Below are 6,577 nucleotides of genomic sequence, written 5' to 3'. Positions count from 1 at the left end.
CTGAAAATGAGGGCACGTGCCCGTTAAGCGCCATATGTGTGTTAAGTCAACACACTGCTTTCTTACTGGGTGAGGTTTTCCGTGATTTTTAAGGGTAAATTGACTAGTCTCTGCTAAAAACGGGTCAGCGGGTCTCGGTATCGTGTCATGTTCATGTGTCACCAGAGCCGTATCCGCATGTCTTGTTTTTGTTACAATTGCTGTTGACAAACCAAGCCTACTGAAACTGGTTATCGCTAGACAACCAAAACAAAAAACTGTTTTGCTTGTCGATCGAAATATGACATTTTTAACCTTGAATTTTTTGTAGTGAAAGGATAATCAAATCAGTATTGATATGAGTTAAACTGAATAAAAAATAAATCAGTGGCCCTACAACCTGTTTAAGTCCTGGCCTCAGATTTCTGAATCTGTTTCATGATTATTTTTAAATCTAATAGGCAAGTAGGTAATTAGCCTCCAGTGCCTGACACACGTCGTCGACTATTTGGGTCTAAGACATGTAAGAGGTATAAGAGGTAAACGAAATATCATAATATAAACAATCTATATGCGTTTGCTTGGTTCTTTATTTGAATTTTGAAGCTAATTTAATTTTTAAAATTTTGTGATTAAAGTTGCGTTCTATAATAATTGATATTCCGACCCTGTGTAGTCATATTTCTATTAATTACCGTGATAACTAGGGCGCGGCCCATCTTCTCAGGTAGCCGGAGCTTTTAGCCGTTTTAAACGACACCTTTTAGAGATAATTGATGGAGAATAGTCAGCCTTAAGTCTGCAACATAAAATTAGCAATTAACAATTACGCATATATGTTTCTTTGACACTTGCACTACCGGATTGACTTTATAATTGTATGATTTTATTCAAGCTAAACATTTAGAATTCCTATGTCACAAACTCTAAGTGCTAATATCCGGCCTATATTAGTTATCGAAGTAATCTGTTCCCAAACGAAGAGGTATTAGGAAGTTCCTGCAATTTATGCATCACTAAATTCAGATTGCCGTTTGAATGTAATTAAGTCATAACTTCGAAATGACCAGTGATTTACAGGCAATTTCCTTGAACGTCCGAAATGTGACAGAATTGATTTGAATTTCATTTCATTTATAATTAATAGGTCTTTAGTGCCGCATTTAAATAAAATAAAATATGTTTATTATGGAATATAAGATACAGGTATCACTTATTCCACGTCATTAAATTTGTATCGCAGGCATCGGCTACTCATCGGCAAGGAAGACAGCGGGTGTAGGCCAAGAGAAAAAGCCGACGTTAAAAACTCTCCGTACTCTTTTAAAATAGCAAATCATAAAACAACACTTACTTTAAAACAAATATCGCAAAATAATTAGAAGCAGCCTGCCTAGTACTAGTCCCAGAGCCTTTTATCAACTAGATATTCGCTAACTTAATAGTAAGCCTATTTAGACAGCTTTTCTTTAATACACTTCTTAAATGTATTAAATGCAGATAAAAGAGCTTCTGGGATTTTATTAAAGAAAAGTATCCCTTTTTCCACAAAAGAAATACTAACTTTAGATAGTCTAGTACGGGGAAATTACAGCCTGTAATTAAAATTAAATTAAATTAAATTACAAATTCACTGTGTTTGTCCCGAGTATTAACATTGTCCGTATGTTCTAATCTGGTGAACTTATCACAATTTTTGTATACATACATAATATTTTCATAAATATATTGCGAGGGAAAGGTTATTAAGTATATTAATTTATTTGAATTACGAATAGCTCTCTTCTGCAGGATGAATAGAGTTTCGACATCAGCAGCATGATCCCATAATAATAAGCGGATTGGTGTCATGTGGTTTTTAATAAACAAAGCATCTGTTATCATTCTTCTTTTCCAATTTTCTTAAAGTATTTAAGGATTCACATGAACTTATAAACGAATTAGTTCCTAAGGATGTGTATCAATTGTATTACTTTAAACTACTTATATTATTAGAAGAATAAATTATTTTTATATTTTTTTACTACTACTACTAAAAGTAGAAAAAATAAATTTTAAGTTACTAACCAGGATTGGTCTTTGTAATCTTCCAACATGACTGATTTTCATGTTTTTCACTTAAAACATTGTACCATCGGCGTACAGTCAGCGCAGATTTTTTTTTATAGAACAGGGGGCAAACGGGCAGGAGGCTCACCTGATGTTAAGTCATACTGCCGCCCATGGACACTCTCAATGCCAGAGGGCTCGCGAGTGCGTTGCCGGCCTTTTAAGAATTGGTACGCTTAGATTAATTTAATAACATGATCATACAGCAAACATAAAACATTTGTTATATATTTAGCTTTAATTCAATAAAACTAGTCATAAAAGTCATAAAAGCGTCCATAATACTGCGGTCATATTAATAAAAAGCATTTGAAGGAAAACTTTGTCACAGTCAGAATTAGAATACATCAAGGGATGTACAGCTATTAAAAAAAGTTGTAGCAATTTTCCGCATTTGAAGAGGCAAAAGTTTTGTTTTGCAAGAACTTTGCGGAGATGATTACTTCACATCTTTTTCGCATTATGTCGTACGAGAAACAATTTCATAACTCGCTGTATTTAAATATACATGGTTGCAATCGTAAATTAAAGAAAAAACGGTTATAATTTTTAGAGAATACTATAAATTTATTTATATTATCTCTAAGGAATTCTAGATTCAGGGTTCGAAACTTTAGTGTTAAGATTAAGTACTAGGCTAACTGCTTTAAGTACCATATAACTATTATTAATTAATGACTAATATTATTTAATTGTAATTTTTAGTATGTCCAGCCATTGGAGCGTTATAAGAGAAAGTAAAATTTATTCACTGTACTGTTTTGCAAGTCTACAAAAAAGCAAAATTTGTGTTAGTACACATAAGATCTAATAAGAAAGTTAAACATTGGCAGGAAACTTAATTAGAGTTGTCTAAGACTTCAGGCGGTGGCGGCGCTCTAGTACCATATAGCTGCGATGTAAGTGAAATGTTATAAGCTCCTGCTGAGTTCTAAGATAATATTTCGCTAAGACGCGGCAATTAAATTCGTTCCATTTTTAAATTTAAACTTTACAAAGTAATTCTTCCGATGTGCCTAAGGTATCTTTTAAAATTTTCTGACTTGTCAGGTATTTATAGATAAAATAGTGTTTTTGTTAGATACATAATAATAATTAAACCTCATTTATTTCTTGCCACATTTATCCATTGACTAGTTGAGTATAGACCTCCTCAAACGATCTCCATCTATCTCTATTTTGATTATTTTTCTCCTGTTATATTATACTAGCTGAACTGGCAAACGACGTTTTGCCATGTATATCATTTATGCTTATTGTACCTCACTCGATATAGATAGGTATAGTGTGTCGCGGACTTTTTTGTAGATATTTATAACATCTACAATTACTTCGAACATTTTATGGTTCTATCTTTAATAGTTTAGGCAGGGTACGCAAAATAAGTAACTTTTTTGGTTGATTTTTTACACCTTGTGTCCGAAAAACCCTAATATCTTACGGAACCCTATTTTTGTTCAAAATTATTATATAGCCTATATTACTCGTGTAGCTTTCGAATGGTGAAAGAATTTTTAAAATCGGTCCAGTAGTTTATGAGCCTATTCATTACAATCAAACAAACAAACAAACAAAGTTTTCCTCTTTAAAATATTAGTGTAGATGTACAAAAAATATCGGGGTTTGTTACATAATTTTAAAAATATATATGTATTTAAAATTTTTCACTACGCGTCGCCTGATAAAATAGTACAAGCAATTTACAAAATTACTTCTTTAACAAGGTATCACCGTGGTCTTATTAAATTTTAAATGAAAACTGAATATTCTGGTTAATTGCTTAGGATGTATGGAAGATTGATTGAATCTCAGTCAAACCAGGTTTACGGTTACACATAACAGGATTAAGAAATGGTAAGTTGAAAGACGATTGTAACGGCGAGTATGCACCGGGGAAACGCTCGCTGACTTTATTTTATTTAAACATTAGAATACATAAGTAATCATGGATACAGTGGTATGCAGTAAGTTCATAACTGCACTATATAAGACTATATTAAATTTTATGCTAACGGTGTCTTGCTGTCATGTTTTCAAATAATAAAAATGTGTGCGTGTAGATACTAGTAACTGTGTACACGGAAGTGAAACTTCTTTATGACCTTATTTTTCGAAAAATGTCTACTATATGCAACTTTACAGAATTTGATTGAATAAAGTTAAATTACAGAATTTCTAAATTAAATGAAAATATTAATTATACATTCTGGAATATATTTTTTGGCAATTAATTAATATTTTTTACAGAATTAGAATTCCAATAGGGGCAATAGAATTATTGCTATCATTGTTATCGTTATTATATATTTTTGTTATTAATGGTTTCGAATCTCTTCGAATCAAACATCGAGAAGAAGTAGATGGGGCTTAATCGAAAAATGTGACGGTGATTTTTTTTCCAACGCCGATAAAGAAGTTAGAAGCCCGTTTGATTTACAATCAATACAAAAAAGAGTGTGTGTATTTATGTACACGCGATAGAAGTTATACTTCTTTGGCGTAACAAGATTAAAATATTTTCAAAACATTTATTCTACCTTTGTAGAAAAGACGACACTAACAATGGAAAAAAGGAATTTACTACATTGAAAGTTTATTATAGTGCATTATCTAGTTAAATTAAGTTTAATTAAATATCACAAAAATTTTGACTATAGCTAAGTTCAGGGTGTCAGTCTTTTGTGACGGTGTGCGCTCGCATCCGATACCGCTTCTATTTATTCACCTATTTGGAGCGCCCTTTTCTTCTCCCTCTTGGTCTTTCCCATAGATATAGTTGTTATTAAAATTTGTGTATCTCGCTATATGCCCCGCTCATTGCCATTTCTGTTATAGTCAAAATAAATATATCACTGTTGTTTTTCGTCTTAGTGTTTGGTATTTTTTATCATGATTTGAAAAAAACTTCATATAATCGATTTTCTGATGTCAAGAAATATCTTTGCTAGACAGTCACTTCAGGCGCAAATAACTTAACACTATTTGCAACTCGTTATATGTCTTTACATGCACATGAACAATATTAGTATGGAAAAATATCGTTGGAAAAATGTCTAGTTAAAGCAGATTGGTTCTCGTGTCTCATTAAGTGGTGACGTTGATTGAAAGGGAATCGCTTGCGTGAATTGCCCGATTTGCAATATCCTATTACCAGGTCGTGTGATGAGGTATATTTTACATCGTTTAAGGGATCGTGTTAGGAATTTAAAAGAAGTTAAGAATTCCAAACTCAATTTTTTACTGCTATTTGCTCGTGCTTGCTTTTTTTTCTAAAAAAAGCAAACACGAGCTTCTTTCTTTGCGTCTCTCTATTTTGAGAAGACACTAAATATCGCGTTCTTCATGCGTTCGAGTTCGACCGTTGGAACATAGCTGCACAAACAGCTCAAAGGATTTATGATTTGTATGGCGGCGGTGTCGCAAAAGAAAACACAGTGGGTTTTTGGTTCCAATATTTCCCACTGGAAATTTTGACTGACCTGTAGAACAAGCCCCGTGAACGGTCGGAGATCAAAGTTAATAATGAAGAATATAAAACTGTTGCAGAAGTGGATCCATCGCAAACTACGTCTGAGTTAGCTGCAGGCTGCGGTGTTGGTGATTAAACTGTATTAATCCCTTCGAAGGAAATTGGGATGGTGAAAAAGCTTGAAACGTGGGTACCTCATGAATTGAGTAAATAAAGTCGACATACATACTCAACCGGCACAATAATGTAAAAAATAAATATGTATAAAAGCATCAAGCTTTTACACTCCATTGATTCAATACATGTCGATGCCATTATTAGAAATTAGGAACACTGAATAATGAAGCATATCCTCCAATACGATTCAAAAACCGCTCAACTAATTACTGTCGATCAGATATTAATGATTGAAGTGCAGTGTTGTGTTGAATAATGTGACTAATTGAGTTAAAACTCCCACGCCGGTTGACGTTAATTTCTTAATTCAATTACAAGACGCTGCGTGTCTAATTATTATCTATGTATTTTTGCAAACGCCCTTAAATAGGTTTTTAATAACGCCAGTACTAGAAGTTATATTACAGCTACAAAATTAAATATTTTTTTAAATTTTAATTATGCTCTTAGATTTATCTAAATAATTGATCTGAATAAGTCAATGTTTATTCAGATTTATTTAAAAGAGAGATAAGACAATACAATTCATCATGAATTTCACATATGATGAAATCGGGGTACATATTATCGTACATAATTAAACATTTATTTTAATAAGAAAAATAAAATTTCATGACATAAAATCTATAATAACAGGAAACAACCTCCATACCCCAGTATCTTTTGACTATTAATTGTAAATCCAATTCCACTTTAGCGAAATCATTAACTGTGCTAACCTAAAAATAAACGAAGCCAAGGCTGCAAATCGAAAAATATGTTCCACATATCGAGTGGTTTAAAGTACTAGAAATTCCTATTTGTACACTCGTTCAATACTTACTGAATATTCCATAGCTTGTA

The sequence above is a fragment of the Pieris rapae genome, chromosome 9, assembly GCF_905147795.1.
Source record: "Pieris rapae chromosome 9, ilPieRapa1.1, whole genome shotgun sequence".
Lineage (NCBI taxonomy): Eukaryota > Metazoa > Arthropoda > Insecta > Lepidoptera > Pieridae > Pieris > Pieris rapae.
Note: the sequence above shows the minus strand (reverse complement) of the source record.